The 14,816-nt window shown below is 39.9% G+C and overlaps 1 protein-coding gene across 4 annotated transcripts in view; it reads left to right on the plus strand.

Annotated features, from left to right (window-relative positions):
- The first annotated feature begins 9,313 nt into the window (after positions 1–9,313).
- The window catches only part of adcy2b (adenylate cyclase 2b (brain)), a 68,137-nt gene continuing 62,634 nt past the window's right edge, over positions 9,314–14,816 (plus strand). For 3 of the 4 annotated variants that reach the window (XM_034705619.1, XM_034705620.1, XM_034705621.1), the window contains exon 1: positions 9,327–9,543. The gene's annotated coding sequence lies outside the window, so the exon portion shown is untranslated. Of the gene's footprint in view, positions 9,544–14,816 lie in introns of all 4 variants that reach the window. The other variant, XM_034705622.1, reaches the window with a different exon arrangement.

Raw genomic sequence — 14,816 nt, forward strand, 5'->3', positions numbered from 1 at the left:
TTACAACAATGGATAAAACATGCAATTTTAGATCATTCTAGATTTTGATTATGTTTTGGAAGGCATATCACGACCCCCCATTTGTGTCTTGTGACCCCCATTTTGGGAACCTCTGGTGTAGGGCAGTGGTTCCCAAATTTTAGTTACCTCTGGTGTCACATTTGATAAGGTTATAAAGTAGATTGTTGTTATAAGTTAATTTATGTGTTTGCAGTTGTTATTAGCGTGCTTTGCTGCATTTGAAGGAGCTGTTGAATAGCGAGTTCAGTAGCAGTAATCAACTATTGCTGGGGCATAGTTAATGTTGGGTGTCCTGTGGGGGCTTAAAGTTCAGCTACTAGCAGGTTGTTGGCTCTGTATCTCTGACCCCCAAAATAAAGGTGCCTCAGACCTGCAACCCACATTGTCCCTCAAAGTGGTTAAATGATGTTTCATACTTCATTTAACTGGTCTGCAGAAAATTAGTCTACCTACATGCACATGTGGCTGTGTTTCCTGTGCTGTTATGAATTAACCTGCTGCTACTTATCCTTTATCCTTTATTCACATTAGCTCCCACTAACAGCAGCTACTCTACCAGGGGTCCACATACACCAAATGTTACATACAAAATATACATAAAATACAACAAACATTTCAAAGAAGTGAATAATGAATGAAATATACATGTTCCCATGAATTATTATCAAGATACATTACATAACATAACATCAAATTCAAATCAACCATAAGTGTTCACTGATGATCATTAATGTTGGAGTTATTTTAAAACTGGCCTTACTGGCTGCTTCAACTATGATAACTTGTAAATTATTCCAGATTGTGATGGCTCTGTACATTACAGATCTGCACACTGCATCAGTTCTAAATATCCCTGAACAACCTGCGGGGTACTGTGACTATGATGGTCTCTAACACACTTTATTTGTGAGTACAGACAATTTGGTTGTTTACTACAACAGATATTTGTAATTAAATTCACAAGGTTGCATGTTAACTAGGAAAGACTGACATGCATACTGTACTCAGCCTCACACCAGAACTGATGTGTTTGTTAATTAACTGTTCACTAACCCTAACCTCAGGACTCATCAAAGAAACAGGAGGCAACACAGAAAGGCAGAAAACAAATTATTTTTTATCTTATTCGCCAGGTTTATTTCAAATTTAACGACCATTTTTATCAATATTTTTTTACAATAATGGGTAAAATATGCAATTTTAGATTACTTCAAGACGTCTCATGACCCCCATTTAGTGTCTTGCAACCCTCAGGGGTTCATGACCCACACTTTGGGCAACCTTGATGTAGGGCATGATGGATTTTTCAGAGCATCAGCAGCTACTTTGACTGCTGTAACTAAATGAAATGGTAAGAGTTTAAAGACTGTTAACCCAGAACAAGACGGGAGAGATCATTTTCAGTGGTGTTAATACAAAGAGGGACCCCTTTTTCTCAACACATATTCATTCAACCCATTAACAATAGTTAAAGATGTATCTGTTCATCCACCGGTGCATCTTAGACTTAATTTATTTAGAGTAACTTATGAAAAGGTAGGTTGAACTCCTGATGTTGGTGGTTCTGTGTTTGTTTAGTGGGTCTGATATCTCCATCAGTCGATAAGTGATTCTTTTGATCAACACTGGGTGGTGCACATGCACTGCTGTTGGTGATGATGTGGAAGAATCTCTCATCCACAAGACTGCTCTACATTGCTGAGCTCCCTCTCTCCCACAGTACATCTAAACCCTCGAACCAAATATAGAGGCGTTAACTGCACGTTGCCAGACTTTGTCCACAAGCTGTACATTTAGTCCCACAGAGGCTTCAGTGGATGTCAGGTGTTCAGATGTGTGTGCTTTTGTTCAGGATTAGGTGTACTGTCTGTGCTGATGGCTTGGCATCTTGTGTAGCTCTTGAGCATCTGCCCGGGTGTCTTTTTGATGAAATGATCCACTTGTCTAAACCTCACTGATATTAAATGGGAACAGTAATAAAGCTGAAGTGCTGAGGAGGTTAAAAAAGAAAGTCCTGAAGCAATGAAGCAAGGTCAGAAAAGCCAAACAGTAAGAGCACTGTCATTGGGAAGTAGCTTCCTGTTCAAAGGTGAGTCCTAGGGATTGGTGTTCAAGTGAGGTTGAACAATGTAGACAAGCAGAAAGAGATAGACAAGGACATAAGAAATAGAGGTTGAACAATGTGAAACTGCAAAAAGGTAAGAACCTTTCCAGATTTTGAACATTTGTATTTTCACAGCAAACAAAAAGAAAACTGTTAGAAAGCTGGACAGATCTGTGAAACCTTAACACAGGGGTTCTCAAAGTGGGGGTTGGGACCCCCTGGGGGAGTCGCGCAACAGTAATGGGGGGTCCCAAGATGGGGTTTTTTCTTTTAAGTAATATAAAATTTCATATTTTGTCCATTACCTTAAATATATTGGGGAAAAAGGTAATTCAATTTCAAACACAATTTTTTTTTAAAGTAATATTCTGCCTTTATTGTTGCCAGATGACTACTGAGGTTAGAGTTAGGGTAAGTTGACAATAACAAAGCATCAGTAGTAGTAGTCGTGAGTCTTTTACACCTATATTTTGTGGGTCACGGGTTGAAAAGTTTGGGAATTCCTGCCTTAACATATAGTCCATCAAGGCCTGTTGCAGTGGTAACCAAAGAATCCTCTGTTGGGCATCCACAGTGAGAGAAGTCAAGGCTGAAGAAGGCGGCCTTTCCTACTTGGTTAGCCCATGGGTCTCTGGAAGGAGCAGACAGGTACCGGTTGGCTGAGAGGGCCATGGCTTCTTTGGGGTGTGGGAGGATTTTGGGTAGACTAGGGAGAAGGGTTTTGGTAGGCCTCAAGGATGTTCTGACAAACCATCAGATGGCTTAAGAGGGGAAAGCAGGGCTTCTCTCAGACTGTTTTCAGCAGGGGTGGGAAAACTGCTGACCTGGACCGGGGAAGTCCTGAACCCAACCAGAATAACCTCTGAGAAGGAGGCAGAGTTCGGAGATCCAGTGGGAGTGGGACGAGGCTGTGATGATGATCAGCACCTCTAAGTCTGAGGCCCCGGTTCTCTGCTGGAAAACAGTGGATTGATCCCTCTGGGTGAGGAGTGAGTCCTTACCCAAGTGAAAGATTTCAAGTATCTCATGGTCTTGTTCACAAGTGAAGGTAAAAGGGATTGTGACATTGACAGACGTGTCAGTGCAGCAGCAGCAGTAATGCGAGCATCGTACCAGACCACTGTGGTGGAGAGGGAACTGAGCATGAAGGCAAAGCTTTCAATCTCAATCGATCAATGTTCCAACCCTCATCTATAGCCATGAGCTTGGGTAATGACCGACAGATTGAGATTGTGAATACAAGTGGATCAAATGAATGTGGCTGACCTTATAGGGACAGGGTTCAGGGCTTGGACTTCTGAGAGGAGCCAGTTGAGGTAGTTTGGGCATCGAATACGGATGGCTCCTGGGCGCCTCCCTGATGTGATGTAATGTAAAAGGTGTCATTCATGTCAACAAACACACTGAGACTTATATGTATCAAAGTCAAGGTCAAGGTACACTTCATAATTCCCAAAGGTCACCCTGTCAACTTTTACATAATAATTTGTTTCTTTAAAAGTTGGATTGTGCTGCTTCAAGTGGCCCAAACATCAATTAGTGCAATCACTGGAGAGTTGTTGTTCTACTTGTTGCCTCTTAAATAAAGTCTACCTGTATCGTTCAATCTCTCCTTGAAATCATCTTAAAGCTCTTAGAAATATATGGTGACCAAATTCAAAGGCACCACCCACAGGTTGGGAACCATTGCTTTAAATGTGATACAAGTTTTATATAGATACAGAATCAAAGTGAGTAGTGATAAGGTAACTATCATTATTATAATTAACTGATAACTCTGATATCAAACAAACCAGCAACCATGCATCATAAACCATTTTATCTAAGTGTGTATTTACTGTTAAGGTGCAGAGAAGTCACAGCCTGCAGTATTTAATGATGTTGTGAAACTCCAGTGTTTATCCAGGGAGCCTTCAGACATAATGATCATTCACTTCTCAAACCTTTGTGCTGCGAGAAACAGAGCCAAACAGCATTTTAACAAGCCTGGTAAGAGCCCCCAGAACAATAGCAATCACAGGCAATTAAAAGGCTGATTAGCTGAGTATTTTGTCAATTCCCAGATACTTTGTATGTCTCTTAAACACAACATTTTTCTCAAGGGACTTAGTGCACAATAGTCTGAGTCTATGTGTGGTACTAACCGCTGCGTTTGATTGAGAAAAAACATTTCGGTTCATACCTAATAAATCCCACTGCGTTGGTCTTAATGAGGATTCAGGAGTTCTCAGTGTGGGTGGTATCTCTCTTCATCTCTCTCTCTCTCTCTCTCTCTCTCTCTCTCTCTCTCTCTCTCTCTCTCTCTCTCTCTCTCTCTCTTTCTATCGCTCTCTCTCCCTCTCCCTCTCTCTTTATCTCCTCCACCACTCACTCTCTCTCTTTCCCACCTTCCCACCTTGATTGCTACTTATCTAGGTCATCTCAGTGTGTTTTAATCACTGCTTGGTTGAGAAAGACCCAGTTAGGTGATGAAGCCCACTTTTCTCTCATCAAGGTGGGAAATCTGCTTAATTTCTAGCACATCAGCAGTCCTGCTGTAATTATCATTGTTTGTGCTCAGCTGCATCTGGGATCACAGCCAATTTAATATTCATAAGATGTTTTTAACCCAGATCATCTCTGGCCCTCAATATCTTTGACACCTTTATTTCAAACAGGAAAGAGAGGCTCTTGACCTTTTAAGTATGTGTGGCCATCAATGAATCTATAAGACAGGACTGATCTCTACTTCCTTGTTTCCCTTATGAGTAAGTAGGATGTTTGACTCCAAGCTGGCATGAAAAAGGATGTCTATAAGCTGATTTCTGGAAATCCTGGTGGGTGTATGACTTTGCTGTTAATGGAGTACTTAAAACAGCAACACATTGAGAAAACCATGCCAGTATCAAAATGAAATTCTCTCTCCCTTTTTCTCTGAGCTCATCCAGCTGTCTGTTTAAAAAGGCTGCAGGCGAGCTGCAGGTTTTCCTCAGCAGGCCTGCTTGCGTCGTGAATGATAATCATTCCTTTGATTACACAGGCCGGATAATAAAAAACAAATTCTTGAGCACAGATTAGATGACTCTGAGCCTCATATTAAAGTGCACGATACCAGACACTTATGTAATGTAGCAAAATACTTACTGACCACAAAACTTATGTGCAGGTAAGATTTGAATGGCACTTTGCATTTCATGCTTGTGTTTCTCTTCTGCTTCCACAGATATATTGATAATTTGGATTGTAGTTGTTTAAAATACAGTATAATTTTGTTATTTGAATATGTATAGCTAACTCAACTTTAACACCTACAATTAATGCTGTAAAGTGTCATATCAAATTCCACTCTAAAACATTTATCACATTATCAAATCAAAGGTATTACTTGAACAGACAAACTGCTACCCGACCTCACCTTCCCTTCAAGTCTTTAGACCATTTAGCCTGTTTTAGGGAAATGTTTTGGTTTTACTTTGCGCTGAGAACACATTGGCTATGTAAATAAGGCAATGCTGTGATTGGCTGTAGTACCTCTGACTGTTTTTTAATAATCAGGGTTTTTTTTGTGATTCATTTTTTATTATTATTGTTATCCACAACAAAGAAAGACAAAATTAAAGATAGAAAATAACAGAAGAAGTACAAGAGAGAGGGATCATGTCCATTGCCAATGTCAGATAAGAGATAAGTAAATGGAGAGCAAAAAATAAATAAATAAATAAGTACAAGAAAACAGAGATTCAATTGTCTCTCTCTTCTGCATCCCCGTGGAAAGAATAACAAACATAGGTAAACAAAAACAAAAATAGAAGAAAGAAAGAGAACAAACTCCTCACCCCCATAAGTACCCTCCCACCCCAGTCCAAGGACCCTGTGGATGGACAAAAAACCTGTATATAGCAAAGACTTCAGAGTATTAGTGGTATCAAACCAACTTGTAACATTGTTGGTTTTAGCATGTTGTATGTCTGCTGCCCAACATTTCATGCTGGCAATATTGATAGAATATTAATAAGAGTTTTGACAGTTAGTAGCATATTTTGCTGTTTCAAAAAAAAAAAATACCGCAACAAAGATTGCTATCTGAATAAAATTCAGAAACTCAACGTGAAGAATCAAAAATATCTGTGCAAAGATTTGACACTTCTAAGACAGACAGTTGAAGTTAAGCTCGACATCCTAAATTCTCAAAGCCTTTTATTCCACATGTTTATCAAAAATGTATTCTTGCTAAGTTTGGAAAACCTCAGACGCAAGTTCTGTTATAAGTTGTGATAGACCTCAGTCCGAACCTCCACATTAGTATGTGTTCTTATGTATATGCCATGTTTCCCACAGCAATCGAAGACAGCGTCCCCATCTGCATGTGTTTCCTCATCTTCCATCCTGACACTTTCCTTCTGTCTCTGTGTAGGAGGGTGTTGATGCAGAATTAGTGTAAGGCCCCTTTTCTTCAATGTGCTCTCATTCTGCCAATCGCCTTTAGCCTTGTTGTGTGTCTCAGTGTTTGTGTGTGCGTGTGTGTGTGTGTGTGTGTGTGTGTGTGTGTGTGTGTGTGTGTGTGTGTGTTCTTGGCGTGGGTAGCAGGTGGTCAGCTAAACCACACCTGTTTTTAATATGATGGAGTATAAGAGCTAATATAGAATGTCCCATTTATAGCACAGTGAGCACACACACATGCATGATGAAAAAGATGTGGTCTGACAACATGATAAAGGACAGGCCTCAGAGTATATTGCTTATAGCTACGTGTGTCTCGCACATGCTTGCTTGATGTGTTTGTGTATTTGTGTATATATGTGTGTGTTCAAGGTCAATCTGTCAATCTTTGTTTGTTTTCATCTTTCTCCTCCCCCACAGAATAAGTTACACTTTGAGAAGCTTGCTTGTATGTGTGTCTAATAGGGTGCTAAAGATCGTATTTGTCCTAATTTTACTAACTTTTCTCAAGGGCTCATGAAAAACAGGATTTATCACACTGAGCAATGTGAAAGTTAAATAAAAAACCTGTGCATTTTAGTTGAAATTTAAAAAAACAAGGCACATACATTCAAAGCTGTCTTAACCCTTAGATGCATAAGTGGGGTCAAAAATGACCCCAAGGGTTGTTATTCTTCAAAATCTTTGAAATTAAAAGTGTTTATATTTTCATATTCCAGGTATTCCTCATAAAACATGTTTGTGACATGAGGCCATTGCATTTTTTTTTTAAAAATTCATACATTTTAAGAAATTGCAGCTTTTGTATCACTACCCCACTTTTCCATGAGCGGGGTCAAAAATGACCCCAAACATTTCCTATGGAATCTCAGGGCTTAACTCTAGGAACCTTTGATACTTATCAACTGTGATTGTCAGTATACATTTACTGTTGCACTTACACATCTGATGCTGCAGTCTCACCACCCAGGAGGTCATTTTTACACAGCAACATGTAAGTATTATCTTCATTTATGGACTTAATTTCCACATTTATGACTTTTCTGTGATAGAGCATTAGTATTATTTTCATTACATTATCCTGCTTTGTTGTTAGCTAGTTAGCTTACTACCAACTACAAAGTTAGCTTACTACAAAGTAATTTTAGCACTGTAATGTATTACACAGCAACACACATGTAAGTATTATCTTCATTTATGAACTTAATTTCCACATTCATGACTTTTCTGTGATAGAGTATTAGTATTATTGTCATCAAATCCTCCTACTTTATTGTTAGCTAGTTAGCTTACTACCAACTACAAAGTTAGCTTACTACAAAGTAATTTTAGTACTGTAATGTATTACTGTATTTGTTGTGTAGAGACTCTTACTATATTTATAACATCATTGTAATAAAAGCTAACCTGTTAGGTAGCCTTTTTTATGATTATTGATTATTCAATGATGTGTGTTTGCGTGCGTGCGTGTGCATGCGTGCATTTACATGCATATAAATGCACAGACTTACTTACACAGCTACATAATGATTCATAGTTTTGTGTGCCATTCAAACATTGCCCTTTTCATGTTTTCTCATTTAGAGTATCATGGCTGCTAGGAGGCCAACCAGGATTCCTGAGGCACTTGCACTACATTTTGACATTTTTTGATTTTTGATTGTTTTGTAATGAAATGTGAATAAAAAGTAATAAATGAACATGTCAAAAATGAAATCACTCTTTTGTTGATCAAAATATAATAAAAAATCATCAACTTTAACCAAAATTAAAGAAATTTCTTAAGTTTATTGCAAAAACGCATTGATTCTAATTGGGGTCATTTTTGACCCCACTCATGGAAGAGTGTAGGTATCGGTAGGTCATGCATCCAAGGGTTAAGGGCTGTGTGTGTATGTGTGTGTCTGTGTGTATGAGCTCAGTTTATCAATCTTGTCTTTGTTGTGTCGAGGCAGACCTAATTAGATTATATTACCCATGCTTATTTAAGGCAGCCAAACACTAGGCCTATGATATATTACAATTTGGTAGAATACACACACAAACGCGAGGATAAACCAGACACCAAACACTGAACATCATGTGTTTGTCAAATGCCTCTTTAATCACAGAGGGGGCATTTGAAGTTACACTGTCACAGAGATTCACACCACTTTGGATGGGGTCAAAAAGATGAGGTGTCAGAGCAGACAGACTAGAATGAGCATCAGGGTATGGCAGTAAATACATCCCCCTTCATGTCAAACAGCTAGTAGCTTCTCAAGGGGAATCTGGGTTATTATCAAACGTAAGTCCTGGCGTCACTCCTCTTCACTATCTTGAGGCTGTCGTTTCTGTTATTAAAATAAATATTTGGCCTTCTGCTGTTCCAGAAGGCCTGATGTTTTTTTTAACAGCATTACCCCGCTTTACAGTCAGGAGGTTATTGACACTGAGAACTTGATCCTTTTATGATCAGCCACTGGATCAGCTGGCTTATGATGTACTGATGTGGTTACAGCACATGCCACACAATCAGAACTGCAGACAGTGTGCTTTGAAGCATTCTCTGTTTTTTTCCTCAATTAAACTGAACCGTCCATTTTACATTTTCTTTTTTTCCGTTTTGTATTTGCTTGTGTTTTATTCTGTTTAATTTTCTGAAGATGTCAGGATTGTCTTTTCTATTTTTGATCTTTAATGTTGACTGTGGATTTTCATTTTATTGACCTGACATTTAAACACATCATGATAAGGTTTGATTTACCCTCGCCGAAGAGTAATTTTCCGACCCGACCATGAACACACCCTAATGTTACCCTATATCACCTAGGTTAGTTAGCTTAATGCTTCTATCCTGACGATTTTACGACTATTACTGTGACTATATTTGAATTTTTAGGACATGTTACCACGTTTGTCTGAGATACCAGGGCTGCTTTGAGTGGAGAAGGAGGAGGGTGACTTTCCTGTAACAGCAGCAGCAGTCGGAGTTATTTTCAACCTGAAGAAAGCTAAAGGTATTGCATTTAGCCAAACTTCACACCTCTTCAAACAAATGACCAACATAATTCGTCTTGGTGCACTTTGAATCATGTAAGCTGGGAATGAATTGCATAAAATTGAATGTTTGCGCATTGGTGCTTTGATTGATCAGACATCAACTCAAGATATGTGACGTCATGGGACGCTCGAGACGTGATAGCAGTATGAGAAGCTCAAACTTTCATAATTGACTTTTGTAAAATGTTAAATTAGGTAGGCTACATAATGGAACTGTGTGATATCTTTCTCCATTTCTGCTGAAGGAGCTTTGTTTCTATTGAACATTAAACAAATTGAAAGTTATCAATGTAGTTCAAATAATCAACAACTAACATCAAAAACTAATATTGAAACCACCGAGCGACATAGATAAGTTGAGTCTAACAGCTCTCCTTACCTCGTATCTCTATGTAGCAGGTGGAGGGCGTTTTTCCGAAGATGTCTACCTGAGAGAGGAATTAACCAGTGGGTGAAGATAGTTGGACAGCTGCAGAGGAAAATTGTGCTGAAAGGTTATTGGTCCTGTTTTTTGTGGGCTTGAAACAAAGCAGCAACACTGGAATTGAAATATTAGTTAATATAATATGAAACTGATGCAAAGTGCAAAAGACTGCAGTTCCCAAAGTGTCCACTTGAGGCTGTTGCTGGAAGCACAGGGAGTTGTACACAACCATTCAAAAAACAAAAAAAATCTTTACAGCAAAAACAAAAAAAACTTGTTTACAGCCAGGTCTCAAAAAGGGTTTGATCTGAATGTCATATTTCTCTATTCACACACACTTTAAGGGGGTAACTTTTTATATAACCCATTAATTTGGAACATATGAAGGTTATGAGGTTTGTATACTTAGGGGCAGGACAGACTTGACTGACAGGCAGGCACACTCAGATGTTACAATGTTACAATGTTACAATGTCATTTAGCAGACACCTTTATCCAAAGCGACGTACATACAAGAACAAGAACAACACAAGCAAAGATCTAGACAAGAGGAAACAAGATCAGTACGGCTAACAAAGTGCTTCAAGTCCATTTGGGTGCAGGTACTGCCAAGCAGTGTAAAGGCAATGCACAAAGTAAATAAGGATTTTTAAAAAAAAATGTCTACAATGAAGCAACCAAACCATTTAAGAATTTTCGTTATCATCATCAACAATTAACATCACCACAATAATGACCAAAGTACCAAGTGCTGGGTCCCTCAAGAGCTGAACACAGATTTCCAGAGTAGAGCAGACAAGTGCGAGTCAATTGTAGCTGGAAGACATGATCTGCCACTGGGGGCAGCAGTAGAGAACAGTCTAGCTAAGTGCATAGTGCTTCCTAAAGAGCTGGGTCTTTAGCTTTCTTTTGAAAGTAGAGAGGGACTCTGCAGATTTAATGGAGTTGGAAAATTCATTCCACCATTTAGGGGCAACAGAAGAGAAGAGTCGAGCTAGTGAGTTTGTGTGCTGGAAGCACTAGGCGCTTTTCATAGGCTGAGCGTAGCAGGCGAGAAGGGTAGTGGACCTGGATGAGGGGTTCCAGGTAAACTGGAGCGGTTTTGGTTACTGCTTTGTAAGTGATGATTAGAGTTTTGTATCTGATGCGAGCTGCAACTGGAAGCCAGTGTAGCGAGATGAGCAGGGGAGTGACATGAGCTGTCTTTGGCTGGTTGAAGACCAGACGTGCTGCTGCGTTCTGGATCATTTGCAGAGGTTTCACTGTGAATGCAGGGAGGCCTGCCAGTAGAGAGTTGCAGTAGTCAATGCGTGACATTACAAGAGCCTGAACCAGAAGCTGTGTTGCATGTTCTGTCAGGTAGGGTCTAATCCTCTTGATGTTATAGAGGGAAAAACGGCAGGACCGAGCAATCGAGGCAACATGAACCTTGAAGGTTAGCTGGTCATCGATCGTGACACCCAGATTTCGGGCAGCCTTAGTGGGCATGAGGTTTTGAGATCCAAACTGGATATTGATCTGTGGGTCCTTAGTGGGACTGGCTGGAATGATAATAAGCTCATTCTTGGACAGGTTGAGCTGTAGGTGATGTTCCCTCATCCATTTAAAAATATCAGCAAGGCAGGATGAGATCGGAGCTGAGACAGTTGGGTCGTCATGTGGAAAAGATAGGAAAAGCTGTGTATCGTCTGCATAGCAGTGATAGGAAAAGCCATGGGAGTGGATCACTGCACCAAGTGATGTGGTGTATATTGAGAACAGGAGGGGACCAAGCACTGACTCTTGAGGTACTCCTGTTGATAAGCCATGCATATTGGACACTTCTCCTCTCCATGATACTCTAAAAGATCTCCCTGGGAGGTAGGCCTTAAACCACTGGAGGGCAGACCCTGAGATACCAAGTAAGGAGAGTGTAGAGAGGAGGATTTGGTGGTTTACTGTGTCAAAAGCAGCAGACAGATCCAGCAGATACAGATAACGGCTACAGACTGATCAAGTCACTTTGCTTGATTTCTTAGTCTGTGTTTCGCATGTCACACATGGAATATCCACAGCTCTGCACTCTCTGGTTTCTGGTGGTTTGTTTTGCTCTTGAATGGTAAAGTAGAAGTTCAAATGTTAAGCTCAACGCTCCAGGTAAAAAAGGACGTAGTCCCTTAATTTTGTAATGAGACATAATGCTTACCTGACTTATACAACACATCTCGCTACTAGATTCAGATTTTCCTCCAAATTATACTAAATGCCTGACATAAGTGGAACTGACTGCTGGAATGAGATGAAATATGAGGAACCCAGGTGTCTGGGTAATTATCTGTCTCTGACTTTTGTGGAGGAGTTGCACAGGATGTCTCAACAGCAGTTTGATGCAGACCGGTATAGTCATGAAATTTAGTGCAGACATTCATATCCCTGGAGAATATGTCCTTATGAAGTTGGTAATGATTTACTTTTCATCGTGACCTGACAGAAACTATTTCCCTGCAGATATGTCATTGTGTTTTTAAAAAATGTTGAATGCAGAATAATTTTTAAAAATTCAGTAATTTTTTTACCTTTTGTAAGAAAGGTCTCGTTTGTGATTTTTCATCAAATCTCTGTGAAACTACGTTCCCAAAACTTTAACTGAACTTAGTGTTTCAAGCTCATTGTCAAATGGTAGCATGCTTTAAGGCTTAAGTAAGATGCAACCTGTCGTCCCTGAACCACTGATCAGGTGTGTCAGAGGGAGCTTTAGTTTGTAAGCAGGAAAACATCGGGGGGAAATAGGGGGAACATGTTTGTTGAAATACAACCACAGAACCAATCAGCCTTCATTGAACACCAGTTAATCTTCTTATTCTGTAGAAACACATAACTGCATGTTAGTGCATATAAGAAATCAGCCATAGATTTAGTCTTTACTCCTACTCCATCCTGTGGCTCAAGCTGCCATTCAGTCTGTAAACAATGAATGAACAGAAGTGGCTATTTTAGCCAGGAGATCTGATATCAGTTATTCATATATCTGCTGGCTGCACCAGAAGCCACACAAAATTGTCAGTTGGCACCAGAGGCTGAATCGCTGTCAGAAAGTAGCTGATGTGTTCCAAGAGTGCCTAAATAAGAGATTTTTAGCACTGTTATTATGATCATTTTAGCATACTGATGGCAGAATATAGCTCAGGGTGCACTGTCCCAGCGTGGGCGAAAAGAGGCTGTGCAGTCTTTCGGTTTGCATGAGGTGTAACCAGATTATCCACGGGTAAGGAGCATAATTCACCTGGAATGGCAGGCTTTTTACTTTGCCTATGGCTGCTTGGTGGAACAGGAGCTTTTTCTGTTTACTTAACGTTTACTCTGGATGCGATCAACACTCAGCTATCCCCAGATAATGTGTAGCCTCGAACCTTTACATTGAACCTTTAGTTCTACATATTAGAATTATCATTAACAGATAAAATACGCCCATCAGCCATAACATTATGACCACCTGCCTAATCTGGTTTAGGCCCCCTTCTTGTCAGATGGGTCTGAAAACCGGGGCCTGTGGACTTCACTAAACCTTTGAGGGTGTGTTGTGGTAGATGGCTCCAGGACACTGGCAGGAGATTCTTTAGGTCCTGTCAGTTATGAGGTGGAGGTGCCATGGTTTGGTTGGTTTTCCAGCACATCGAGTAGATTAAAATCTGGGGAATTTGGCACCAATTCAACACCTGGAGCTCATCATTGGGTTCTACTAGACCAACTTCTTCATGCTTTGAGTTTTGGTTCTGATGTGCATTACCATTGTAGGCACTTTCGGTAATGGACGAATGTTGACTGGCCTGCTGTTATACATCCCCATGATTAACAAACTTTGATTCACCTTGTGTTCTGACCATAGACTGAATAAAAAAAGGACATAGTATCCAGCCATCTGCTACTAAAGCCTTGTTTTGAAGTAGATCGTCGGCAGCGGGTTCAATATTGGAAATGCTGAACTCAATCTAACTTCGTCCAGGACAGTGTGAGGTAAAGAAGTTGGCCTTTAGCCTTTTTGCTAACAGCTACAGGGTGCCTGCCTGTCAATCAAGTCAGCCATGTCCTTATGTGAGCAAAACTCATAAGTTTAATATTTTCAAAAATACGGACTTATAAAAAATCCACCCCCACACAGTGTGTGTTGATAGAGAAATGAGCTATTCAGACCTAAACTATTTTTTTTTAAACCAGGCTGTAAAAATGTTTATTATTGCTGTAAAGATCTTGAATGGGTGTGTATGTGGTTTCTTGTGTTTCTGTAGCCAGCCTCAAGTGGACGCTCAATGAACTGCAGTTTTTAACACTTCCACATGGGCTTCATATTTTTAATACCAGAGGTTGCCGCTTGGTTCTGAAAACTTTCTATCAGAACAAACATTCTTATTCTTTTTTTTTTTTTTTTTTTTAGCAATTTGAGTTAGCTCTTCTGTTGGACTGGACCACTCAGGCACACCATGCTCTTCAGTGAGCCTTGTCTGTCCATGATCTTGCCAGATTTTCTCTCTAGTCTACTTTTGGTGTATTGATCACTGCATGGAGAACATCCTACAAGAGCTGCAATTTTTGGAGTTGCTCTGACTCAATCATCTAGCAGTCCCAACTTGGCTCTTCCCAAAGTTGCTTACATTTTAACGCTTGCCCATTTTCGTAGCTTCCAACACATCAACTTTAGATACAAAATATACATCCCACTGATGGACAGGTCCAATCTGACAAGGTAATCAGTGATATTCATCAGTGTGCAGATTTTGCACAATGTGGATTTGAAACATTGGGATGGCCGAGGTCATTTTCACACTTGAA

This window comes from Notolabrus celidotus, chromosome 16 (assembly GCF_009762535.1).
Source record: "Notolabrus celidotus isolate fNotCel1 chromosome 16, fNotCel1.pri, whole genome shotgun sequence".
Classification (NCBI taxonomy): domain Eukaryota; kingdom Metazoa; phylum Chordata; class Actinopteri; order Labriformes; family Labridae; genus Notolabrus; species Notolabrus celidotus.